We start from the raw sequence: 26696 nt of genomic DNA, 5'->3' as shown, positions 1-26696 counted from the left end.
GCTTACCTTGCTGTTCTCATTTATGGGACCAGAAGCAATGATAGTGTCTACCTCAGAAGATGCAGTGGGGATTCAGTGAATTAATACCTACTAAGCACTTAGTAGCTACGCTGGATATGCCATAAGTACTCAGTACACGTTTAATACCAAAAATAGCAAACCATTTATTGAGCTCATATTCTGTTCTGCACATGGAGGAGGCACTTCACATAGATTGTCTATTTTAATCCTCACAAAACTCTACGAGCTAGATATTACCATCCCTACTTTGCAGATGAGGAAACCAAGACAGAAAAGTTTAAATAATTTGCTAGTTACTGTCCACTAGTCAATGAAGGAGCTGCCCCTCTGGTAGATGAGAACACTCCCTGCATGTAGTGCGGTCAGGAAATCAGGGCTTATGTATGAGAGCAGCAAGAAAGGATTCTACACTAAATTCTTCAGGACAGATCAAAGATATATTCCCAGATAGGAGCCGAAACTGTTGTCTTCCTCCAGTAGCTGTGGACTAAGAGTACCATCAATAAACATTAGCCACAGTATTTATTTATTAATTTATCTACATTTTTAAAGATTTTATTCATCTATTCAAGAGGGACACAGAGAGAGAGGCAGAGGCATAGGCAGAGGGAGAAGCAGGCTCCCTGTGGGGAGCCTGATGCGGGACTTGATCCCATGACCTGAGCCAAAGGCAGATGCTCAACCACTGAGCCATGCAGGCATCCGTAGGCACAACTATTTATGAGAAAACTCCATCTGTGTTTGATATTGGCTGTGGTAAAAAAAAGTTTTATGAAGCAAAAGCACAAGCTATGTACTTCATCTCTCCTTGGTTTTGTTGACATTTCTTTAGGCTGAACTGATGCCCTTTCTCTCTCTCACAATCCTTTGCTTCACTTTCTTGTCTTCGAGGGTCAGCCGATGCCACCTGCTCTGAGAAGCCTCATCACTGAGAAGGTGCTGCTTCTTTCTCAAAGTTCTTGCATTCTCATGAAGCCACAGTTCATCCCGTGGTGTTTGCGCTCTGGTGTGTGCTTCACTCACCTGTCTTCCACCTCTGGACTTGATCAACTTGAGGAAAGAGTCCATTCTTTACCATTTCTTTTTCATTCAACACATTTTTATTAAGCGTCTACTAGATGCTAGTTCATTCGTGCACTGGATCCTATCCCCTCCAGTACATTCAAGACTTTGCTCTTGCAATTGTCTTTTCTCTCTCACACACTTCAGATCTTCCCCTCTCCACTGGAGCACTCCCATCAGCACCCAAACATGTTTTAGATAATATATTTCATCTTATAAAAAGAAAAGGCTTGCATCACATTTGCATCTAGCTGTAGCCCCACTTCTCTGTTCTGCTTTGTTGAAATGCCTTTAAATTAAAAAAGAAAGAAAGAAAGAAAGAAAGAAAGAAAGAAAGAAAGAAAGAAAGAAAGAAAGAAAGAAAATGCCTTTAAATGACATGCCTGTGCTGATGTCTTACTTCCTTACCTCCCAGTCCTTTAATCCCCTCCAGTTCAATTCCCCTTTCATCTCCATCATTCCCTACAACCATCCTCATGCAGTCACCAATGGCTACCTCTTGGTCAATTCTTGGCCCTCCTCTTCTGTGACCTCTCAGACTCAACTGGACATGGCTTATCACTTCCTCCTTTGTGAAAGACTTCTCTGAATTTTTACAAGCCTATTTGCTGTCTTATCAGAAAGTTTTTATTTGGGGGATGCCTGGTGGCTCAGCCAGTTAAATGTCTGATGGTTGATTTTGGCTCAGGTCATGACGTCAGGGTTGTGAGACTGGGTGCCACGTTGGGCTCTGCACACAGTGTAGAGTCGGCTTCAGATTCTCTCTGTCCCTTTTCCTGCCCTTCCCCTTCGCTTGCACACACTCTCTCTCTAAAATAAATAAATAAGTCTTAAAAAAAAGAATTTTTTAAAATTTTTATGAAAGTTATACATGTCACATCTTTTCACCATTGTTCCCTGCTCTCCCACAGTTCATATCTCATTCATTTTTACGTTCTCTTTGGTCGTAGAGCACAATGTCTAGTATGAGGAAAATCTTATGAATTTATATGGAGTTACTTCATATATATATATAAAATGCAGATGTATTTTAAAAAATAGATGAATTGGCCAGGAAATTTTTAGAATTGTTCTATCAAGGGTGTAGGAGCAGATAGAATGGAGGGAAAAGAGATGAGGAAAGGTTTAAGTATACTTTTTATATAGTTTCAACTTTTGAACTTCCTAAATGTTTTACATATTCAAAAATAACCTCAAGTGTATAATAAATAAGCCCTAATATTAGATAAAAACAGAAACAAATGAATATAAGTATATAACAAATTGATAACTTGGGAAAGAAAAAATAAGTTCAATTAACTTTTGAACACAGCACTCTTCATATTTTTAGTGGAGTATACTCTGAGAACAAAAAGAATAGTGAAGAAATTTTGGGCTTATAATAGGTTTATGATAAATAGTAGTATTGGTATTGGTGATGTAATTTTGAAATAATTTTGTGTATATTATGGGTTAGATCAGGTTAATAAATAGGGGTGCCTGGCTGGTTCACTCGGTGAAACATGCAGCTCTTGATCTCAGGGTGGTGACTTCAAGCCCCATGTTTGTCATAAAAGCTTACTTTAAAAAAGAGTTAATGAATACATTAATGTTTTTATGAGCCAGAGTTTTCACCATGGGTGAAGAGAGTGATACAAACATGGAATGGGGGAAAACTAAGGGAAAACCTTGTGCTATTGGTTTTGAATGGAAGATATTGAAAAAACATATGTGTGTGTGTGTGTATATGTGTGTGTGTGTGTTCTAGTATGTACACTGAAAAGACCTAGAAACAAGGAGACACACTTGTAGAGAGGAGCATACCTAGAGCTCAGATCATGGTTTCTGAATACCATTCTTCCCTGAAAAAGAAACAATACTTTGGGGAAATGAGTGATTCCATGTCAAGGACAGAGAAAATACAACATAAGCCTGGAAATTTCTGTTGTGTCAGACAGTAAGAAAAAGCTCAAAGACTAATGGGGTCATGTCAAAAAGCACAGCTCGAAGGGGCTCCCACAGCCCAAATCTGACAATGTGAGCATCAAAAATCATGGCAGTAGTGGGTGGTAATCACTGGATACAGAAATTTATGAGGATATTATGATAATAAATAAATAAGAAAGAAAGGGGAAAGAGAAGAGAAAGCTTTTCTCTATAGAATTCCAGATAATAAATTTAAAGCCAATTATAAAATCATTTTGAAATCTCTGATCTAATCATTGTGTGAAAGGGTGTTAGGAAACAATATTCTCAACAGTATCATTCATCACAGATTAATTATTAATTCCAAAGGGGAAAAGTATCTTTCTGAGATATCTGGCCAACAACCTTAACCAAGTGATCAAATTTTGTATTGTGAATAGTGAGGAACCCAGTATAAACCCAGCATTATGTTCCTCTTGATATGATGTAACAAGAAGTACACAATGTTACCTACGGAATGTTTTTGCCAAAATCCTTTAGTCTGGATCTAATCATAAGGAAATAAGCTAATCCAGAACAAGAAAACTGGACTTTTAAAGAAAATCAGTATCTTAAAGAGTAAAAATAAGGCAAGGAGACTGTTTTAAAATAAAAGAGTCTTGGGACATCTGGGTGGCTTAGTGGTTGAGTATCTGCCTTCTCCTCAGGGTGTGATCCTAGGGTCCTGGAATCGAGTCCACATCGGGCTTCCTGCATGGAGTCTGCTTCTCCCTCTGCCTATGTCTCTGCCTCTCTGTGTGTGTGTCTCTCATGAATAAATAAATAAATCTTTAAAAAAATAAAAGAAAACATTCTTTTAAAGAGAGGTGGCAGTTAAAGAGACTACTGTAAAAAATTTTTCAGAGACAGGGAAATTTGCATATGGGCTCTATACTAGATATATTATTGAACTAAAATTAATTTTCTGTGAGGAAGGGGAAATAGGAAATTGTTTCATTTTGCAAGATGAAAGAGTTTTGGAGATCTGTTGTACAACAATGTACATATAGTCAACACTACTGAACTGTACACTTAGAAATGATTAAAATGGTAACTTTTATGTTTTTTACAGTGATTTTTAAAAAAATGTTAAATCCTTAAATGGCCTACATAAGGACATATATAAGAAAATACATGTTGAAATATTTAAGGATCAAATGTCAGGCTATCTGCAACTTTCTTTCAAGTGGTTCAGTGGGAAAAAAATGTGTGTGTTCTTGGGTATGTGTGTTGAAAGAAAGATGAGTAAGCAGTAAAATGTTAACAAATGTTGAATCTAGATGATGACTATCCAGATGTTTATTATTCTACTCTGCCCGCTTTTCTATAAATTTGAAAACTGTCTAACTAAATATTTGAAAAAAAAGGCAATTACTCAAAACTGTATCCTGTTTTGATTTCCATTTCTTTCATAAGTCAGGTTGAATATTTTTCCTTGTGTTGATTTACCAATCCTCATTTAATTATGTGACAGGTCTGATATGACCCTTTATTCTTCAGTGAAGTCTTAATTATTTCTTGCCTACTTACATAAGCACTTTGTGGATATAGACATTAAAACCCTAAGCCATATAACTACAAATATCTTTTTCTCAGACTATTTTCCTTTAGAGATCCTGAGTCTAGTCTGTGTCCTCTTCTCTCCGCGCTTTTCTCTGAGTAATCTTACTTAGTCCCACAGCTATATAGATCATCTATATGCTAATGATTTCTAATTTTAGATCTATAACCATGAGCTTTCCAGTGTTTTCCAGTAACACCCTAAGGACAATACCAGACATTGGTTTTTAAATACCACTTCCAACTAAAAGAAACCAAGGTTCCTTGGAGAAATTGGCGATTCCATGGAAAAAGTAGGAAAAGCCTAGAAAATCTTGTATCAGAAAGCAAGGAAGGATTCAAAGAACAATGGAAACCTGTCAAAAGGACACAAGAACCAATTATGGCTGATTCTAGGACAATTAGAGCATCAAATAAATAATGATAGCAATAGCATAAAATAAGACTACATGAGTCTACACGATATAAATCAGGAACTGGCTTTTTCTGCAAAGGGCCTTATAATAGATTTTTAGGTTTGGTGAGTCATGCAGTCTCTGACACAACTGTTCAATTCTGCCACTGTAGCACAAAAGGAGCCGTAGATAATACATAAATGAATGAATGGCTGTATTCCAATAAAACTTTATTTACAAAAATAGACAGCAGGCTGGATATGGCCCATGGGTCACAGTTCTCCTACCTCTGCATCTAAATAAATGAATAAATAAACAGAAGGGAAAGCTCTCATCACAATAAAATGTCAACTAGTAAACACAGAAGGAATAATGGAGTTAAAAATCTCAATGTGGCAACCATCATAGTAATAATTAATTCAGGCAAAAAACATCAATAGATGCTAAAGATAGTGCCTGAAAGAAAGAAAAGAAATAGATTATTTATAAAGTTGCAAAGTAGTTCCATATAAAGTTAATTACAAAGGTAAGAGGAATATCTTTACAGTGAGAAATCTGCAGACACAAGCAATGGGACACATGGACATCATTTGCCACCTGATAGGATGCACTGAGGAAAACACAGCATCATTCCTCTGATATTCCTGCCAAAGATTTATAATTTGGGTCTAAACATGAGGAAATGTTAGACAAGTGTAAGAGAAGGACACTAAGAGTGAGTTAGAGTGATGTGGGAGTTGATCAAGGAGAAAGATACACTCACAGGGTGGTGTAGCACACAAGCTTTATTGGATAACACTTTGACAGATTTACCTGTGAGGGAAGTCCCTCATGGAATGATGCTGTCCACAGGCTACCCTGTGGGGACCACTATCTAGAAGGGGAGGAGAACAAGGGAACTCCCAGGAAGAGGGGCATTAGAGGGGGGCTTAATGTTTAGATGATGTTGCATGATTGGGTATCTCTCAGTCAGAGAGCTCTGAAGAAGAGCAGTAGCCTGGGGGTCTTTTATATCTACAGAGTTTATATTATTTATGGTTGGCAGATGTTGAGTGTAATTTCCCAGGGTATGCAAAGTAGGCTGTCTACATAGCTAAAATCCTGCTTATTTGAGGCTATGTTGAAAGAGCTGGGTCTGTAAATATTTGAGTTTGGCATCAGTGGGCTTTTGAAGTTCCAGCCTGCTATGTCCTTAAAACATAGGACGTATGGTGGAAAGTTTTGGGAATTGTGCCAGGGCCAATCTTGGGGATGGACACTGCTTTTGGAGTGCAGTAAGATTACAGTGGTGGAAACATTTTGATCAGAAAAAAACAAACTTCCCTAGAGACAGCATGGATACAATAGATTCTTGTGTGACAAAGTATTTTTTAACAGACAGAACATGTATTTTCTTCTCTTCAAGTTCTAATTTTTAGATGCAATAGTACTTATGAATTAGTGTGGGTTGCAGCAATTGCTCATAGTAGCTGAAGAATATTTTTCAATTTGGTATAATTCATATTACTCTTAAATCTGTATGTATATGCATATTTATCTGTGTATATGTGTATCTGTATGCATGTATATGAAACTTAAATCTAAAATACATGAAGCATGATATTGATTCCCTGCACTAGCAGTTAGACATTTTTGAATGCTAACATTGCAAATTATGATTTAAAAAATATTAAATAATATTTCATTGATTCTTCAAGAAATTAAACTCTTGAAATCTGATTTCAAGAAATTAAACAAAATTTAGTTTCATTTAAATCTTATTACTTAAAAATTGATATTTGTTAACAGAAAGCATGTAGCCTTCTGATTTAATAGATAATTAATGAGAGTAACTTATTTGCAGTATTATAAATAATTTTGATTTTTTGCATCTTATATTTACTTTACATTTTGATGAAAATATATACAAATTTTGACCACTTTGAATATGCTTATATTTTACTTTTTAATACATTAAATCTTTACTATTGATGGAACATGAATTAAGAAAACTTCTTTTTTTTAAAGATTTTATTTATTTATTCATGAGAGAGACAGAGGGAGAGGCAGAGACACAGGCAGAGGGAGAAGCAGGATCCTCTCAGGGAGCCCCATGTGAGACTCACTCCTGGATGCCGGGATCACACCCTGAGCCTAAGGCAGATGCTCAACTGCTGAGTTACCTAAGCATCCTGAATTAAGAGAACTCTTAAGTATTAAACATCATTAGTGATTTTGCTAAAGTAAAGGCACAAATAAACTATGGAATAAATACATAATACCTTATGAATTAGTTAGCTCTTTATTTTATTCATCCAAATATTTCTGGCACATCCACAAAATGTCTAGACTTATGCAATAATAATTAAAACTAGTATCCTTGATGCTTTATCAATTTTCAGTCATATTAAAAACATAGATTTACATATATTTTTTATTGTCATTATGGCATTTAATTTGTCAAGGTCAGTAGACAGAATATATTTTATTTTATAGTTTGTCATCTTGAATTATAAATTCTGATTATTTAGACAGTGATATATGAGCCGCCATTTGTAATATTGATCCATGCTCCACAATTGCTAGGGTCTGGCCTGGGTTGAGGAACACTTTGTATTCTACTGACTTTAGGAAAACAAAGAATAAAGAGCATTATCCCAGTGGGGCAATAATTTACGTAAGGTTAAATCTGTATATGTTCTGTCTCTTTTTATAATAAATTATAATTTTTGTCTCTTATATTTTCTGAGAAGGTTAAGAAAATCTTTGAGGTATTCAAGTAGACTGCAAAAGGTTTTTGTGAATCTCCCAGCACTATAACCTTTAACCATGAGCCTATAGCATCCACAAAGCCTGTAAAATGTGCTTGTTATAGAAGATGGTATCTATTAGAGTATATCTGAACACTGAGTTGCTTACTTGAACTGTACACAAACTCACTCCTGTGGTGTCATTACCTGAAAAAGAAAATATAAGAGGAAGCATTGGTCGGGGGAAAGAGGACTGGATAAGGTGAAGTAAATTCATTTTGTGCTTTTTGAATTTTAGGACATATGAAAGCCCGATGGTGGTTGCTTTTCTTAAGCTTATGAAGGGAGTGGGAGGGGGAGATTTAGATTTAGGACCTGGCTGAATTCAAGAGATGAAGGCCAGGCATTAGTGCAGGGAGAGACTGTAGGGTTAAAAGAGGAAGAGTCCAAGGCTCGAGGCCTAAAGGCAACTCTAAGAAGTAGAGGAATGAATAGGAGAAGAGCTGGCAAAGCAGGCCAAGAAAACACAGTCAGAAGAGAAAGAAAACCCAGGGAAAGAGGGTGTTGCAGAGGCAAAGAAGAGGAGTTTCGTAAAAGAGTGATCAATCATTTTGGCTGTGACCATGTGCCAAGGAGAATGGGGGCTGAAAATAAGCTCCTGCAGGATGGAATGAGAGGGGATGGGAAATGGTAGTTTCAAGGGCTGGTGGAAACAGAAGCAAGATTGCAATGGTTGAGGGTGAAGGTATTAATAAGTGGTATATCACTTTTTAAGAGGGTGACGATGAAATGGAGGAAGCCTGAGTGGGGAGCACAATACAGGGAAGGGGGGACTCCTTTCTCTCCCTCTCCCCTGACCTCCCTTCCTCCCTTCCTTCTTTCCTTCTTAGGGTGAGGAAGCTTTAGGCAAGTTTGTAGACTACAGAGTGGAGAAGAATAGGACTAAAGATACAAGAGGGAATATAATCAATGCCTTGAAATTCTGAAAGAGGCAGGAGGGATGAGATAAAAAAAGCTAGGGGAGTTAATTTATCTGACAACAGAATTGCGAAATGTCTTCTTTTGAGGCAGGAAGCAGAAGTAGAAAGGATGATTAAAGAAAGATATGTTTGGAGATGTAGAGGATGAAAGCAGAAGCTTGTTCCCAAGGGGTGGCTTCCACTTCTTGAGAAATGTTAGAAGCTCAAAATGTCAGATGCCTAATTTCCTAGCCTCCCTGCAGCCAGGGTATCAGGACATGTAGTAGGGCTGCCCATCAGGCACATCTCTTGCCACTTCCCTTAGACCCAGGTCCTCCTCCTCCCCCAGCCTTGTGCCTCAGAGCACCCACATTTTGGAAAGACTTACTCAAAATTTTCCAAGTCCCCCTCTGTTGCTTGTGACTGGTTAGTGCTGTTCAGGAGTGGTGTCCCGAGCCTAGACGTGAACCTACATGGGTTTTGTCTCTGTTTCTTCCCGTTGGAGGTATTTTCTACCTTTTCCTTCATGATCGTGGTTGATGAGAGTCTGTGAAGTGCCATTAGCAGTAGGAGCAGTGGTTCTAATGCACTGTCCATGGAGAATGTACATGGGATCAGTCTGTACAGTTGTTCTCAGCAGCTAAGGCAGTGGGGTCTTTGGACTTAGGATGGCTTTGGGTGTTGCAGGGCTTGCTTTATGGGCATGTGGGCTATATAGCCCACAAATGCCCTGAACATAAAAGGACCTCACACTTGTTTTAATGTTTGGCCATTGCTCTCTTAAAATTCTTAATAATTTTGAATGGGGGACCTGCATATTGTATAACTGGTCCTGCAGCATTGATCTCACTAAAGATTTGACTGTTGATCCTGACTGAGTAATCTAAACCTACTCTTGCAGCCAAATCTGGACATTTGCTGAGTTACTTAATACTAATGATGTGCCAGTAAACATTTAACAACCAGCTCTTTGAGTAAAAACAAACAGACCAACAAATCAGCTGCCTTGCAGATTTGCCAATTCCCAGGGTGTAAATGTACTCACCATTGCTGTGTTCAAGCTACCAACATGATGCTCCTGAACACTGAGTTGGGAAGAGTTATACAATAGCACTGCTATATGGTATTTCTATCATACAGATGCAATTTATGTAATGACTTCAATAGTATAGATGTTAATAAAAATGTAAAATAATTAGGAGGTGTTGTGTTTTGAGTTGACTTTTGACCTTTGTTCTTTTTTTAAAAATTATTTTATTTCCTTATTCATGAGAGACACAGAGAGAGGCAGAGACACAGGCAGAGGGAAATCAGGCTCCCCATGGGGAAGTCCGATGAGGAACTCAAACCCAGGACCCTGGGATCATGACCTGAGCTGAAGGCAGATGCTCAACCACTGAGCCACCCAGGCATCCCTGAACTTTGCTCTTGATGTAATTTATTTAATTGTAAGTTTATATAATCTAATTTTTAAATAATGGCTGTGTTTAATAACTAACTCACAAAATTCTTGAAATTCTCCTTTTAATGAATTACTTTTTTTTTAATTTTTTTTTTTTTTTTTTTATGATAGGCACGCAGTGAGAGAGAGAGAGAGAGGCAGAGACACAGGCAGAGGGAGAGGCAGGCTCCATGCACCGGGCGCCAGATGTGGGATTCGATCCCGGGTCTCCAGGATCGTGCCCTGGGCCAAAGGCAGGCGCCAAACGGCTGCGCCACCCAGGGATCCCAATGAATTACTTTTCAATTTAAGTCAATCAGAGTTGGTTTCTGCTGTTTGCAACTAAGAACTTTGAATGACAGGAGCAAGAATTATTAAATTCTCGTGCACAGGACAGTTAGGGAATTACCTCACTTGAAACAGGAAATAGGTGGCAAAGCAGTAGGGTAACATCTTGAACCATGAGATCACATAGTTCTTGGCCCACTTGTGATCCCATGGAGACTGGACTGGCCAAAGGAGAGTGAGTGGAAGTTATCACCAAGTGAGGGCAGTCCCAATGCCGTGTATTACATGGCTATGTGTTAAATTCCAGGGTTCACACTGTAACTGCTTCAAAACCTTGGAGATGGGTGAGGCCAGTTCTGGGTAGGACAGTCAAGAACATTTTAAGAAATTGGATTTGAGCTGCCTTTGAAATAGAGGCAAAGTTTGATAAATCTTGGCTCCCATTTATAAATGTGGGAATATCTTGAAACCCAGCTGCCCTGAAAAAAGCATACTCTTGTTAACTAATAAGCAGTGGTTTTTGTTTTCTTTGTTTTTTTGTTTTGTTCTGTTTTGTTTTTGGCATAGAAACCTCAGGAATATAAAAATATGGGTGAGGAAAGTTGGAGAAATCCAAATTTATCCTTTCCCATGAAGTCCCTGTCATATCAGCCAAGTAATCTCAGTTAAGAATTTCTGATCCTAAATGATGGATTCTCCTTGAGCAGCCATGCCATGAGGCACAGTCCCTGTTATTTAGATGAGACAGGGTATAGGAAAGTGCTGAAGAAGGCCTTGAATGGATAAAAGACCATGGTCACAGTCATCAGTGTTAAATTCTAATGACTATGGACTGATTGTGCCCCCCCCTTCATAATTGAAGCTTTAATTCCCAAAGTGACTGTATTTGGAGGTTGGGCTTTTAGGGGGTAATTAGGGTTAAATGAGGTCATAAAGATGGGGTCCTAATCCAATAATAGCAGTGGCCTTATAAGAAGAGGAAGAGAGGGGTATCTCCCTCTCATCAAACACACACACTGAGGAAAGGCCATGTGAACACACAGAGAGAGGGCAGCAGTCTAAAAGCCAAGAAGAGAGCCCTTACCAGAACCCAACCATGCTGGCACCCTGATTTCAGATGTCCAGATTCCAGAACTGTGAGAAAATACATTTCTGTTGTTTCAACCAGCAGGTCTATGGTATGTTGACATGATACCCCAACCCGACTAAGGCACTAACAGAAGGAAAAGCAGCAGCCATGTTATTATTCTGTTGATAGCTTTCATTCTGCTGTAATATTTGACCAACTGCTTGAGCAATGAGCCTCCTGCAAGCTTATATTTCTTCCCCAGTGAGGCATGGAAAATTTTTTCACACACTACAACTCAACCTAAATTTTAACTTGCCAATTAAGAGTCTTGTGATCTCTCCCATTTAAAATAATCTCCTTTGGGGACGCCTGGGTGGCTCCGCGGTTGAGCATCTGCCTTCAGCTCACGGCGTGATCCTGGAGTCCTGGGATCCAGTCCCGCGTCGGGATCCCTGCATGGAGCCTGCTTCTCCCTCTGCCTATGTCTCTGCCTCTCCCTCTCTGTGTCTCTCATGAATGGATAAATAAAATCTTTAAAAAAAAAAAAATCTCCTTTGGAAGACTCTGTCTCCTTCAGATATAAGTGCATGATTTATCTGATTACTTCCTGTTTTAAAATATACCTGGGGTTTATTTTAATCAGGGACAGAAAGGTGATAGACGCAGAGACAACTTTCTTGATAGAAGAGTTTATCTTCTTACAATTCCCAAGAGAAGGGAGCACACCATAGCACTCAGGTCACATGAGGGAAGCATGAAGGCTGGTCAGGAGGCAGGAAGAGTGAGAGGAAAAACAGGCTAGAGGATTTACTGTGATTTTCATGGGAAGGAATGGGCAAGGTAGGGTAGATTCACTGAACGGGATTAGGATTGGATAGTTGGAATGATTATGGCAGGCCCCAGGCTATAGAGGCAGTCCCTAGTTGTCTGGTACCTGGCCTGGGGTGGAAGGGCAGGGGAGGATTGGGTTGAAGTGTGAAAATTAGACAGAAGAGATAATTAAGGATATGGACTCTGGACTGGTTGGTTTGCATATAAAAGGTACACTTAGAGACAAGTTGTACTATCTCTAGGAATTCACTAGTCCTGGGAGGTGCAGTTTCTCCAAGATTAGCGAGACACCCCCACCCCCACCACCATCAAGATGTCAAAGCATTAAAAAACAAAACAAACAAATCATAAATGTGATGGTTAGTTTCATGTGTCAACTTGACTGAGCCATAGAATGCTCAGATACTTGGTCAAACATTATTTGGGGTATGTCTGTGGGGGTGCTTCCAAGTGAGATCTACATTTGACTAGGTAGACTGAGTGGAGCAGATTGCCCTTCCTAATGTGTGTGGGCCTCATTCAATCAGTTGAAAGCCTAACAAGAACAAAAAGGTCAACTCTCCAGCAAGTAAAAGGGAATTCCTCCTGTCTGAGTGCCTTTGAGCTGGATATATATATATATATATATATATATATATATAAATATATATATATATATATATTTTTTTTTTTTTTTGCCTTCAGACTCAAACTGAAACATCAGCTCTTCCTGGGTCTCAAGCCTGCTGGCTTTTAGATTGAAACTATACCATCAACTCTTTGGTGTCTCCACCAAAGATCTTGGAACTTCCATAATCATGTGACCCAATTCATTATAATAGATTTCTTTCCTCTGCATCCTTGGTGGTCTCTGTTACTAGTAGTCTGCGCAGGACAAGCTCTAGGCTGATGTATGGAGGGAGCAACCTGCCCCTTGGAGTCTTCTGGACATCATGCTGGCACATGCTTGAAGCCTCTGGCTTAGCCATTTGCCTCTAGTTCTGCAGTCCCAAAACATTGTGACTTTTGTACCAAATCCAGCTTCCGCCAGGGATTATGGAAAATCTCTGTCCAGATATACAGTGTAGATATGAACAAGAATCATAATGTATTGGCTTAATATCTCAGAATATAATTTGTCTTCTGGGTCCTTTCTCCTTCAGCTAAGGCTATGTTGAAGGGTAGGCACACATAGCCAGTCAAAAGGGTAAGCTGGGGTTCTAAATGACTTGTTGCTCCAATTTGCAAAAGACAGGTACTTAGGTGGATATTAGCTGTGAAAAAAACATTGTCTGAAGTCTCTGGAGAGATAAATGTCTAAAAGAATGAACAGATACATTACCTGAGACTGTTCTTAATGGAGCAAGGTATTTATTTGGTCCAATTGGAGTGCTTAAAGTCAAAATAAAATTATGGCCAGACCACGTTGTTTGGGCTCTTGCCAAATCACACCTCAGGCAGGGATTCTGCTTTTCTGGAAGATGTCAATTTGCTAAGGTCACCCGTTTCAGTAGAAAGCAGGAAAAGGTGGTGGCAACATACAAGAACCTTAACTTACGAGGTTCAGGTTTAAATCCCTGATGGGGAAGGAAAAATATGTGTTGTTCCTAGAGCCCTCCTGATTTTTAAAAGAAAGGGAATGACTTAGTTTCTGTTTATCGTTTGTGTAATGAAAATCTATTTTTATTTACTCTTTCAGGTTCCAATCCCTCCCTTCATTTCTTCTTGGAGTTTTATTTACTCACTCAGGTTCCAATCCATTCACCTTCATTTCTTCTTGGAGTTTCCATTGAATGCATCCTCAGAGAGACAGTTAACAAGGCCCCCTGCTCTCCCCAGCCAAGGATGGGGGTGGGGGGCAGTCAGGCCGGCAGACTCTCCTCTACCCATGCTGTGAAAAATGCAGCAGGGTGGGGGATGCATAGTGCTGGGGTGGGAGTACAATCTAAAATTGGGTGGTCAAGAATGGCCTCCCTGAGATTTAAGACTTGCCTGATGCTGTCTCCCAAAATAAACCTTGTTCCACCCACATAGTCTTTCCCATCTCAGTTGATGGCATCTCCATCCTTTCAGGTGTGCAGGCAAAAAGCAAGCAAACAAAAATGAACAACAGCCTGGAATAATCCCTCTTACTTGCTCATATGCTACATCTGATCAGTTATCATATCTTGTTTACCTTTGAAATAAATCCAGAATCAGACCATTCTTCAGCACCTGCACAGCTACCAGACTGACCCAAGCCACCACTATCTTGTGCCTGGAGGATTGTAACAGCCTTCTTTTTTATTTATTTATTTATTTATTTATTTATTTATTTATTTATTTATTTATGATAGTCACACACAGAGAGAGAGAGAGAGAGAGAGGCAGAGACACAGGCAGAGGGAGAAGCAGGCTCCATGCACCGGGAGCCCAATGTGGGATTCAATCCCGGGTCTCCAGGATCACGCCCTGGGCCAAAGGCAGGCGCCAAACCGCTGCGCCACCCAGGGATCCTTGTAACAGCCTTCTATATGCTCTCCCTGCCCTGCTCTTGCTCCCTAGAGTCTAGCCTCAACACCACAGCTAGAGTAACATAGAAGTCAGTTGATGTTACTCCTTTCTCAACTCTTCTGGTGGCTCCCCATCACTCAGAGAAAGGGCAGTCTTGCCACCATGGCCTGCAAAATCCTAAACAACACGGTTGTGTTCAGGAGCATATCTTTGGTCATGTTCTCCTGGCCTTCTTTTATTCCTCAGGTCTTCATGTACTTTAGGGCCCTTGCAAGCGCTGTTCCTAACTTTTGGGTTATTCTTCTCCCAGATATATGGCTCAACTTCTTGATGTTTTGTTTTTTTTTTTCCCCTCCAGTCTCATCCAGCTGTGCAGGCACAGGCAGAGGAGATGAAGTTGAATTGAGATTGATCATAGAATTTAAACTGGATAAGGAAACAAGAGGAAGGGAAAAGGAGGCTATGGGACAAGTATGAGGTAAGAGGGCAGATGGATCATCAGTCCAGCTGAGATACCAGAAAGACTGAAATGGAAAGACGTGGTGAGGGGCGGGGCAGAAGGTGTCACAGAGTAGACTAGGGAGGCTGTGGCTGTTGCTAATGACATGACTGGAATAGAAGATGCCTCTGGATGTGGTAGCCAAGGTGTGGGGGGGGGGGGGCGGGGTGTAGGGAGGCAGGAGCACTGGATGAGAAGAAAAACTGAGAGGCCAGCTTTGGGAGGATCATCTGAGTGGGTGTGTTAAAATCATCAAGAATTAAGGCAGGAGCGGAGTTGGAGAAAGCAACAGTGAGCCAGCAGCAATCATCTCCAGGGTCTCAGGGGCAGACCCCAGAGCTGGTAGAAGACCGAACAAGGAGACACATGGGTGTTCCCACCTGGTGACCTGAGACTCAAAGTTGTGGGAGGATGGCAGGAAGTGAGGGAGGCCACCTCCAGGGTCATGAGGGCTGTGAGGAGGGGAGTAGCTACCACAAGGGAGTGTTGCAGGGGAGCAGCGTCCTCAGGGAACAGCAAGGTTTCCTGAGAGCAAGGTGAAGGCTGCCTCTAGAGAAGAGGCTGGGATAGTGGGAGTTATTTCTGGGGACTGTGAGTTTCCTAAAGACCCAGGGGAAGGCTTCGGGAGTTTGGGAATGGTGGCTCAGGGCAGAAAAGGGAGGTGACCTGGAGTCCTGGGTTCTTGTGGAGGCCACAAAAACAGGATAAAGGACATAATGAGATGAGTAATGGTGGTAAAAACCTAAGTTCCTTCCACTAGTTGAAACTGGAGGAAAAAAAAAATTTTTTTTTTTAATTTTGCAGCTGGAATGACTCAGCAAATCAACTGGTAGACTGCTATTGTGAACAAAAGTAACTTTTTAAAAGTTTGTTTTTTAAAAATGTAAAAGCAATACATGTTCATGCTAAAAAATAATTCAAATAATTTAGAAAAGGGTAAATCCAAAAATAAGAATTCCTCCTCCCCCTCCCAGTTCTACTCTCAGTGGTAGCTACTATCAACAGTTTCTCCGGCATTCTTTCGGGCATTTTCTATACACATAAAAGTATCTACAACATGTAGCTTTTAAGCACTTGAATCCTTACAAATAGATGGGAGCATTACTGCTTTACAGCTTGATTTAGCCCCTTAGCAATACACTTGATAACATTTTCCATTTCCATATGTAAATTATATCATTCAGCTGCATACTATTTTATTATATATGACCTGTGTAATCAGTCCCCTATTGCTGGACATGTTTCTGTTTGTTTGTTTTTTTCCAGTTTCTAGTGTTTTTTTGTTTTTTTGCCTTATAGACAATTGTTGCCATGACCATCCTTGAACATAAATCTTTACTTCCAGTTTTATCTGAAAGTACAGAACAGCTGTAATATCTAACTATGTGCGCACTACTAGGATTAAATACATGTTAATATTTTACCATAATTGCTTTAAATCAACTTTACTAGGTACCCCCACCTTGCTCTTCAAAGAAGTTGTGCTGAGTTCTACTCTCACCAGCAATTATAAGCATTCCCATTTCCCCACATTTTTAACAACACACGGTATTTTCAGACTTTTGTCTTGCCAGTCTGCTGGGTAGGAAATGGTATTGTGTTGCTTTATTTTCATTTTCCTGAGTTTCAAAACCTTCTAATGTTTCTCAGCCATTTGGGTTTCCTTCTTTATGAATAATCTCCCCTTCAAATTTGTCTTTTTTTTTAATAAATTTATTTTTTATTGGTGTTCAATTTGTCAACATACAGAATAACACCCAATGCTCATCCCATCAAGTGCCCACCTCAGTGCCCGCCACCCAGTCACCCCCACCTCCCCTTCCACCACCCCTAGTTCGTTTCCCAGAGTTAGGAGTCTTTCATGTTCTGTCTCCCTTTCTGATATTTCCCACTTATTTTTTTCTCCTTTCCCCTTTATTCCCTTTTACTATTTTTTATATTCCCCAAATGAATGAGACCATATAATTTTTGTCCTTGATTCTTCTTGGTTACCTGCTCTTTCCAAAGGATGTGGGATTAATTTGCCAAGTTCTGTGGAAAAACCTTTGTTGAGCTTTGTAGCTATAGCTCTTTGCATTCTTTTTTTTTTTTTTTTTCTTCCTGTGATTGCTATAGAGATGACACTGTATAGCCTTAAATTTGCATAGCCTTTCTAGAGTTTACTCTGAAGCAGGATCTCATGGAATGGATGAGTGAAGACTGGAGCCGTGTAGGCTGGGATGAGATCTCAGCTTCAGCATACACCAGTTCTATGGCCCAGGACAACTTAAACTGGTATATTACCTATTCATAGGGCTGTTGTAAGGATTCAAGTGCTTAATGCAGAGTCTGGTACATAGTACCCAATAAATATTTCAGAAAGATCATTCTGGTTACTACTTCAGTAGGGGAGTAATAATATATATCTTCATCCTTTTGATGTTATCTAAGGAATATGCAGACCTAACAATTCTAAATTGATTTCTCTTTTTGATTCATCCTAGAAAGTTAGAAAACAGGTTACTTATGATAGTTATCTACTAATAAAGAACTATCCCCACCTGCTGGCCATACTCACAAATGAAATACAAAGGTCTTGCAAGCGCGGTTGTTGAGGAAATCTTTCATTTTGTAGTTACTGTGACTTGTAGCAATCTTTGCAGCAGGGAGCACCCGGCTTTTCTCCCACTTCCACACTCACACACACTCTCAAACAAACTAGCACCCCATCACACAGTGCTGGCTAACTGTTGGCACATGGATCCATCTAAGTGAGGTAAATATTTCTTTTCAGTTTAGAATTTAGATTTGTCTTAGATGCAGCCTGGACATGTTCTCCTTCTTGCTGGCTTGGTTATTTCATAGGGTTGGTCTTCCAAGTCTTGAATCTTTGTCCCAAGATGGGGACTGCACCTAATGTTTCTCTTTTTTCCTTCTTGGGACTAATTGAAGTCACCTTTAGAACTACTAGACATAGCATATAACTAACACACATTACTAACTCCATTAATGTTCAACAGGAAAGAAAATATCTCTTAATTGGCTATTCTATTTTTTAATTGGTCGAAGATGTTCCAAGAAGAGCTAATAAATGAGCTGCTGGGGAGAGCTATAATTAAGTTCTGCTTGGAACAAAACCATTTCAGGCTGAATCACGAAGGCCATGCTAGAAATTGGCTTTTGAGTCTGGAACCATCTGAGATCAGTACATTTCATGAGAGCTTTTCTTGAGGTACAAGAAAGTGGTCATTCAGACTCTGCTTTCCAGGGAGGGGGTGGGGGGGTCCCACTGTTATGGGTCACAGGGGGATGGGTTAGTCCAGTGACTTGGGTCAGCATGACTGGAGAGGGAGCAAAGAGCAGCAGTAGTGGCCTGTGCAGAGAAAGACCCGAGATTCTGCCCTTGGGTTTGTAAGTAATGCATGTCAGCTGGACTGCCCTCTTCCATCTTCTTGCCACCCGGGTGACCCGCTGGACTTATTCTGAGCAGGCTGGGAGGGTACAAGCTTCCTCAGCCATCCAAATAAATCCATTTCCGATTTTCCTTTCACTGTGGCCTCACTCTGTGACTACTCCCAAGGGACTCCTGAGGAGCCATCCCATGTCCTCATTGTCATTCTCACCCCTAATCGCAGCCCTCTCCTGCCACCTACCAACCCTCTCACTGTCTCCTCTCCTACTTCTCCCAAATCCCTCTGCTATTCCCTTGCCAACCAGCTGTATCTCCTTTCGCTCTATCCTGCCCTCTGCACCTTCACGATTGATTGATTGATCGTTCCTGTTCACTCCTTTCCCTCCTCAGAATCTCTTTCCCAGGCTTTCGGAATGCCTTCATGCTACTTTTTGTCCATTTATGACACATCCTAATTTTTTATTACTTCTTTCCCCTCTGTGATACTGTAATACTTTGTTCGAGTTTCTAACAGCCCCCAATCACAGCATCCCATCATTTATTGTGTCTGGATCCTTCTAGTCCAGCCTGAGTTGTCTTAGATAGCAGGGACTGTCTTCCTCATTGTTTTCCCCAGCTCCGAGCAAAGCCCCTGGTGCAGAGTAGGCGCTCAGTTTGCTGAACGAACGAGTTGTTCTGTTCTTTCAAATCTTATTTGTTGCACAAGTTTGCTCTGATGTTTATTTTCCCCCAATTTCATCCGTGACTAAAGACTCTTTTAACTTTTTCATTTAAAAGTACTTTGAGACTTCCAAAAAAGTTGTAAAACCAGTACCAAAAATTCCCATACACTCTTCAATTATATTACGCAACCCTAGTGCATCTCCCTTAACCACAGTAAGTTGTTCAACACCAGAAAATAAACATCAATAGAATACAATTAATCTATAGACCTTAATCAAATTTGTCAATTGTCCCATAATGCCTTTTTTTCTGAACCAGAGTCCAAATCCAGGATCACACATGACATTAGGTTGCTGTATCTCCTTAATTTCCTTTAATCTGGGATAATTCTTAACGTCTTTCTTTGTCTCTCGTGACCTTAAAATGTTTGAAGGGCACGGGCCAGTATTTCCATAGAATGATCTCCAAATGGGGTTTGTGCAGTGTTTCCTCTTGATCATCTTTGGGTTTTACATTTTTGCCAAGAATACCCTTCTCAGTGTATCATAGCAGAGGGTATGTGATGCATGTGCACCATTACTGATCATGTAAACTTTAATCACTTGGCTACGGTGGGCCTGGTGGGTTTCTCCACTCTAAGGTTATAGTTTTTCCTTTGTAATTATTAATTATCATGTAGGAATATATCAATATGCTGGTTCTCATTAAACTGTCCACTGATTTTAGTATCCTTTGATGATTCTGGACTGCTATGATTATTACTGTGGTATTTTCCAAATGGTGGTTTTCTATTTCCAAAGTTTTAAAGAGGGGCAGGTAAAATGTCTTGCGCATGGTGAATCATTCAGGATGCAACCCCAGAAATGACTCTAAAGCATTCTCCAAGTGAGCCTGAGCATTTAACGGATCACTTGGGACCACAGATCTCTCTATACAGTTTTAGTCTATGGACTGTTCCTTCCCTTTTCTCCCCTTGCCAACACCCAAATCTCCTATTTGTAGATACAAATAGGCTCTCCTGATGAGTGGTGGTGTTCCTGATGAGACACCAAGAAGGGCTATCACAAGTAAATTGATCACAACTTAATTATTAATTCATGCCCCTAAAGTACATACTGTGGAGATTAATGCTCTAAGCCAAAAGATCCTTGGCTCATTTTTAGAACCACTGTCTTAAAGGAGAGCTGCATAGACTGATATCAAGGTGGCATACAGTAGACCAAGACCTACTGTCTTTGGGAGAAATGTTTCCCAATCCATTCGGAGCTGTGTCATGAAATTGATGACTTTGAGGATTTTTTTTTTTTTTTTTTTAAGCATTCCGGAAGAGTTACTGAGTTTGGGGGAGGGAGCTGGATGTTGTATGAAATTAAGGAACATTACCACTGTGGATCCTTCACAATATGCCTATTAGTTTCCATTAGTTCCTTCAGTATAGCATGTTTATAGTCTAGGAAAATTTTCGGATCCATAGATAGTGTGTCTGAAGAGAGAACATTTTTCTTTTGCTATGTTTGCAAGAGTTCGTTTTCAATGCAACCAAACTTAGGTTACTAATTCTCTGGTTAAAGATATCAAAGTGGTGCAGATCTGCAGGGTTTTGTGGGACTGCAAAGCAGACCACCAAATATTCTTGGTTACATGAGGACTCCTTGGGATAAACAAGTAGGTGGGCACTGGGGTTTACAGACAGGATTGAAATGAAGACAAAGGGACACCTGGGTAGCTCAGCGGTTGAGCCTCTACCTTCGGCCCAGGGCGTGATCCCGGGGTCCCAGGATCGTGTCCCACATCGGGTTCCCTGCATGAAGCCTGCTTCTCCCTCTGCCTGTGTCTCTGCCTCTCCTCTGGGTCTCTTATGAATAAATAAATAAAATCTTAAAGAAAAAAAAAAAGAAAGAAATGAAGACAAAGATAATGACTGTCCCAGGACCTGGGGTCCTTTGGCCACTGAAGAGAGTGGAGAAGGGCACAGAAGGAAGAGACAAAGAGATGGCCCTGTTTCTAGATGTAGTATCAGGGCCAGAGAAGGAGTCTCTTAATTAAAATCCCTCTTTCCCCCAAACCAAGGGATTACCAAGGGAAATAAACAAGACCAAAAGGCCAGAGTTTGGCTGAAAGACATGTGACACTTGGGGACCAGTTATTCCCCCCTGCTTTCTCCTCTGTGGAAGCACTTTGGCAGCAGCTAAGGATGGTGTGTGTCATCTGGAACCCATGGGCGATGTGGCAGGGGCTGGCAGCAGCCCCAGGGGGACATTTATGGAATCAGGAAGAGTTCAATGCCAGTAACAAATGGGGTAGGGACTGGAAATTAATTCCTGCTGTGCTTAGAACCCATGTCTGTGATTTGCCCCCATAGTTGGTTTAGCCCAGGGAAACAAAGGTTACATTCATGAATAAATTAAAAGCAAGAGCTATTTCTTCTTTTTTTTTGCGGGGCGGGGGGGGGGAGGAATTCCTTAATCCTGATCATAGTATCTTTTGAAATCTGTAAGAAAAAATAATCTTCCCTAGGGTGGGAACAGGAAAAGCTTTATGTTCAAATGGCAGTCCCAAGTGAACTTTTCAGAACGCTTTACGAATAAACTGCTGAAATACTCTACCATAACACAAAAGCTGTTTGTCATGAGAATCATCTCCTAAACAGAGGCCTTCTTTGGAGCCATAGGACTGTATTTAGTGTTTCATAACTCATATATCTCTCTGGTCAGCAGTTGAAGATGCCCTTTCTGAGAATAGTTCTGTCCAAAGGGATGGCACTGTGTAGGAATGAAGCCACATTTCTCTTGTTTCTTAATTGGGTCTCTGAGACAAATGTCTTATGTCATGGCTCTGAGCTGCTAGCTAACAAGGTCCCTTTAAAGCTTGGCTTCACCCAGCTGGATTCTCTGAGAGAGTAGCCACAGGGGATGCTTGGACATACATATCACCCTTGGACACAGTGAACTTGAAATAAGCAGGGCGCAGGTGGGATACTGAGATGGGCATTTGTAGTTGGAGAGGAGGATGAAGAAGTCCTATCCTCATCCATCACTGAGCACTGTAGACTCGGGGGCACAGCTCTACACAAAGGTCATATCCCAGAGAATTGATTGGTGGGGATTTTCACAGTACCGCAGGGAAACATTTTGCTCAGGACCTGTGTGAATTTTACCAGTCATATCTGTCTACAGACCTGGCCTGACTTTGGGACTACTTGATTTGGAAAGGCACTTGAAGAGGACTCAGAGACCTGGGCTGCAGGAAGGGGTAGTGACTGAGCACATGTTGAGGCCATTTTTATTAGTTGCATTAATATTTCTTGTGTAGGAATCATTAGTTACACAGTCCCAAAGGATCCATCCTCTTCTGGAAAGCCCTGGGAACACATCAGGAGGAGAAGATAGAGCTAAGTAGCCTTTCACTGAACGTTTTTCATTCATCCATTCAACTATTCATGCAGTTGTTCAATGAGTATTCATTGAATGCCTAGTAAGTGGCAAGCTCTGCACTGGGTGCCAAGAATGACAGCAGTGAACAAGACGGACGAGGCTCCTGCCCTTAGGGAACATTTCAATGAGATACATTCTAGATATTAAGCATTACAAAGGAAATAAGAAAGGTTAATGCAACAGAAAGTGCTTGGAGTTTGAGGAGGGCTGCCTTAGCTAGGGAAGGTTTCCCATAGTCTGAATGGCAGGTTGGAGTTCACTGTATCAAAACCTGAGGAATAAGAATTCCAGGCAATGGGACAGCCTCATGCAAAACCCCATGGTAAGCCTGTGTTTGCAAACAGAAAGAAGGACAGAGCTCAGAGAGTGAAAGTGGGGTGGGCTGAGATGAATCTAGGTAAGGTCAGAGAGGCAGGCAGAGGCAGGGTCCTGGAGGGTCTTGTTCTTCTGCTGTCCTCCAGGTCAGGCTTTAAAAGTTCTCTTCCATAGAAACCTTGGTTTCATCGAAAGTCCAAGAGAGCAGCAGGGTGGACAAGGCTCTGCACACTCCCCTTAAGTCCCCACTTCAAACCGATGTGTCTCCTTCCCTTTATCAGTTTTGCACATTCAAATTCTGCATAGGATTTAGCCTCTCAGAGGTTTCAAAGCTGTGCAGATGAAAGATGGCCAGAAGTTCTTTCACTTCCCCCATCAAGAGGTGGAGTTTATTTACCCAGCTCTTAATTTAGGTGGCTCCCATGACTGCTTGACCAAAGAATGTGATAGAAGTAATGCTGCACCAGCCTTCAAGATGACTGGCAGCTTCCACTTCTCCTTTGACAAGTGGGCTCTTGGGGCCTCAGCTGCCATCTAAGAAGCCCTACTTTGCTGAAGAGACCAGGTGGCAGTGAACCAAAGAACCAGCCAAACAGTAGACCTGAGGCAGGAACACATGCCTCCAGGTGAGCTGCTCCAGCCAGCCCCCAGCCATCTGAACCATCCCAGGGGACATGAAGACACTGTCGCAGACATTCGGCCTCCAGCAGACATCATGTGAAGCAGAGACCAGTCAACCCTGCTTGTCTTGTTGTAGACCTCAGAATTGTGTTCAAAATGAAACACTATTTTATTCTACTACATTTACTGGTGGTTTGTTACACAGCAATAGAACACTGAAGCAAAGGCTTAAACAGAATTTGAAAACCACCCCACCAGCAAAATCAATGGTCTTACAAGGAACTCAAAGAGCTTATATATCTCACAACCAGGAAGGGTGGAGTATAGTGGACAGGACAAGAACTTTGGAGTAAGATGGTCTTGGGATTAAATCGTGACATAACTTTGATTCTTTGCTTCTTCATTCCTTTTTTTTTTTTTGAGATTTATTTATTTGAAAGAGAGAGATATAGAGAGAGAGTGAGCAGGGCGGAGAGGAAGAGAGAGTCTTAAGCACTCCACGCTGAGCGCAGAGCCCCATGTGGGGCTTAATCTCACCACTCTGGGATCATGACGGGAGCCAAAACCAAGAGTTGGACATTTAACCAACTGTGGCACCAGGCACCCAGCCCCTGCTTCTTCACTTCTAAAATGTAAATAACAATGCAAAAAATAAAAAAATAATAAAAAATAATAAAAATAAATAAATAAAAAAACCAATGCATGTCTTAGAGATTTAAAATCAGACACTCTGTATTAAGGCTTGGCACATAATAAGAGCTCAAAAAATTATAACTATTCCATGGTCATCAGGGCCCTTCCAATGGGAGCAGGCTGCTGGCTTGGGAAGCCTACCTGTTGTGGCCGAAGTCCTTTCCCAGGGAGAGTCCATGTGAAATCACAATGCACATGGCAGCAGGAGCGGGTGGGGTAACCAAGCTCACTGGCAGATTCCCTTATATGTTAAGGTGTTACGTGGACACAGAACTTCCACCCTGAATTGGAACTGAGGACAAAGTCAAAGCATAAGCACTACTATGGCTTTAACATTTCTAACACTTGCTAACCTACCTTCCTGCCTTTTTGCTTTCATTTTAGCACAGAGAGCTTGATGAAACATATAACCTTAGGTTTAGAGTATTTGGCAGGCTGCAGTATATCTAAGATTAACATTGTTCGATATCATTGTTTAGTTTTCATTGTACTTAGTTTTTGGCCTATTACTAGCTTCCACCCCCCCACCCCGACCCTGCACACCTGGACAAAAAGATTTCCTAGGAGACAAAGGGAAAGAAGTAAATCAGTTTAAAGTGGAGTGAGATAAGAAATGATACAGGTGGCACAAGATGTGGCAAGAAGGTCACAGACGCAAAGGCCACCACAGCGAACATCCCCACACTTTGTCTCTGGGCCCTACTTTAGGTTGTCACAGTCAAAAAAAGCTGAGAAGCCCATCACGTGGGTGTGCTCTCCCCCTGTGGCCCCTGAGGCCCATTCTCACCACAGCCCTGCTGAACCCAGAGGGGTCAGCCTGGATGGCAGGAGGGGATGCCAGGTTCACGGTTGATGCTTCAACACAGCTCTTGGCGTGCAGGCGATGGCCTCCTGGTTTCTAAGCTCTGTTGAGAGCCACGATGGCCCATGAGCCACTGCAGCTGCCCCGGGACTCCTGCCCGGGCAGTTCTGTTGGCTCAGCTCTCTCTGACCTTCCCCCCTGTCTGCAGCTCTAGCCTCCCTAATGCGCTCAGCACTTTTCACTGTTCTGTGATAGTCTCAGAGGGCATGGAGATGAGAGCTTTGCTGAAAATGTGCATCTTCTGCAGAAAAGAGCCACAGAACACTTAGAGAGGAAAGGACAAAAGGATCAAAGTGGTTTTGGAACAGAAGAGGGAAGGAGAGACTATAAAATTTGAATGAAGTGCCTGGAAAAAAGAAGCAGGAGGAGGGAGATGGCTTTGTTCGGTGTTTAGAGCTAAGAGGGGAGACAGAACAAGAGCAGGGATGGAGAATTTTATTTTAAGGGCTGCTTAAAAACTGGAAATGTTAATGTCACTCAATCAAAGCATCAAAACTTACCATGGGGAAAAAAAAAAAAAAACTACCATGGTGTTGATCTGGAAGCAAATGTAGCATTTTTGTCACTGATCCAGTGTTTCTCCATGGCTTCTTTCTCTCTCTCTCTTTCTCTCTCTCTCTCTCTCTCCATGGCTTCTTTGTCCTCCCAAGTATCTGCTCTCTGTTACCTCCTTAGTGAGGCCTTCCGGGATCACACAGTCAAAAACACTGCCCTCCAGTCTCTCTGGCTCTGATCCACTGCATTTTTCTTCAACACACTTACCACTACATGGAGTATTACTTGGTCACTTATTTACTATTATTCTCTCCCTGTTAGGTAGCAACTCCACAAATGCAGAAACTGTGCCTGTCTCTTTGTATCCCCAGTTCTCCTGGCATGGACGAGGCACCCATTAACAAGGTTTGGGAGACTGAATTCCAACTAGGTAAGCCCCTAATATGTGCAAGACAATACGAGAAATAAAAGATGAGTCAGATATGAATTTTGCCCTTGAGAAACTGCTGATAATCACTACCAGTTTTAGAGAACGAAATCCATGCCAGGTACCTTATACATACTGTGTTGTTTTATCTTTGATAACCAGGGGTGACAGTTAATGTAAACATATTTAACAACAGGTATTGTAGACATACACCTATCTCAGTACCATGAACGAGAACTCAGCGACATTAAATAACACTGCAAAGGTCTGAGACCCAGGAAATGGCAGAGCCAGAATTTGAATGAAGGTGTGGCTGACTTCAGTGCACATTCTAACCCCACTCTAGGAGTACCTATTGTCCTACTTGTAAATATGTATTGGGCACCTACCGTGTGCACCAAAATAAAATGATCTCCACCATCAGAGAGTTGCAGGTCTCATGGGAGAGCTGAGGACTTTGGGTCCAGATAGCCCCTGCCGTGGCCAGCCAGCCTCTTCTCCCTCCACCATTTTGGCTCTAACAGG

The 26696-nt window shown here is 41.2% G+C and overlaps 1 long non-coding RNA gene across 4 annotated transcripts; it reads right to left on the bottom strand.

Annotated features, from left to right (window-relative positions):
- Window positions 1–482: 482 nt before the first annotated feature.
- On the bottom strand, window positions 483–26696 carry LOC102153795. 4 transcript variants are annotated; one of them, XR_005383929.1, is made up of 4 exons: window positions 26561–26696; window positions 24529–24679; window positions 7881–7918; window positions 483–1372 (listed from the first exon to the last, which is right to left on the bottom strand). It is a non-coding gene; the product is annotated as an uncharacterized LOC102153795 (long non-coding RNA). The 4 variants fall into 4 exon arrangements; XR_005383928.1 differs by lacking the exon at window positions 7881–7918; XR_005383930.1 differs by lacking the exons at window positions 483–1372; window positions 7881–7918 and adding an exon at window positions 22569–22685.

The sequence above is a fragment of the Canis lupus genome, chromosome 34 (assembly GCF_011100685.1).
Source record: "Canis lupus familiaris isolate Mischka breed German Shepherd chromosome 34, alternate assembly UU_Cfam_GSD_1.0, whole genome shotgun sequence".
NCBI classification, from domain to species: Eukaryota; Metazoa; Chordata; class Mammalia; order Carnivora; family Canidae; genus Canis; species Canis lupus.
The sequence above is the reverse complement of the archived record's forward strand: the minus strand, read 5'-3'. Positions and strand labels throughout refer to the sequence as shown.